General features: G+C 47.0%; 1 protein-coding gene across 1 annotated transcript in view; it reads left to right on the top strand.

The window, feature by feature from the left end:
* Positions 1-1138, top strand: part of EXOC4 (exocyst complex component 4) — a 390906-nt gene that overhangs the window by 292469 nt on the left and 97299 nt on the right. The window lies entirely within an intron of this gene.

Genomic DNA, 1138 nt, shown 5'->3' on the forward strand with positions numbered 1-1138 from the left:
GCTGTGGCTGCCCCATCCCTGGCAGTGTTGAAGGGCAGGTTGGATGGGGCTTGGAGCAGCCTGGAATGGTGGGAGGTGTTCCTGCCCATGGCAGGGGGTTGGAACTAGATGATCTTTCAGTTCCCTTCCAACCCAAACCACTCTGCAATTCTATGACTCACAAATTTTGTCTCAACCCTGTGTCTGTAGCTGTGATCTCTTCCAGTGTCACAGCCAGTTTAGTCTTTCCTCTTCCAGTCTCTGTGTACATCAGTTCCCGTACATGGAGCACTCTCATGGTTTGCCTTCCCCAGAAGTTCTGGTGCCCCCTGCAAATCACAGAGCCCTGCAGCCAGACTAAATAAATTCCCAGGAGGAGCAGGGATGATCTTTGCTGCCTGCCAAGCATCGTGTGTCCATGACTGCTGGGATGTTGCAGCTGGGTTGCTTCCTCAGCCAGCTAAGAGAGATGGGAGAGATTTGGCTTTGAACTCAGAGTATTTCTGAATGTTGAGTTATTTCTCTGTTGAAACAGCTTTTTTGAGCTCTAATGTCCAGGAGTGATAATAGCAACAAGCACAGTTCTCATCCCCACTACCTGGGGTAACAGGACAGTATGAAAGACCCCCCAAAAAACCTGAATTACATGTGTTACATGGGGCTGAATGAACTGACTGCCAGCCCTGGCTCTTGCTGTGATTTAGGTCAAGCTCTTTTAATCCTTTTAAATTATTCCCTCTTATCTGGAAAACCTTCTCTTCAGGGCTGAATAATATTTGCAAAGTTCTTAGGAAGCAGCACACATCTCCCAAGGTTTATGTGGCCACTTTCTATCTTCATTTAGAACTGTGAAATGTATCTATTGTAATTATATATAAGGTGGATTTGATGGTGAGGAACTGGGATGGGTTGCCCTGGGAGGCTGGTGATGCCCCATCCCTGGAGGTTTTTAAGGCCAGGTTGGCTGAGGTTTTGTGCAACCTGGTCTAGTGGTTCCCTGCTCATGGCAGGGAGTTGGAACTGGATGATCTTTGAGGTCCCTTCCAAGCTTAATAGTTGATTCTATGATTTTTCTTCTTCTTTTTTTCTTTTTTCCCCCTGGCACTGCAGAAGTGGTGCTGGTAGGTGTGAGGTTTAATAGGAGAAAAAGCAGCAGGAA

This window comes from Chaetura pelagica, unplaced genomic scaffold (genome assembly GCF_000747805.2).
Source record: "Chaetura pelagica isolate M959 unplaced genomic scaffold, ChaPel_1.0 scaffold224, whole genome shotgun sequence".
Lineage (NCBI taxonomy): Eukaryota > Metazoa > Chordata > Aves > Apodiformes > Apodidae > Chaetura > Chaetura pelagica.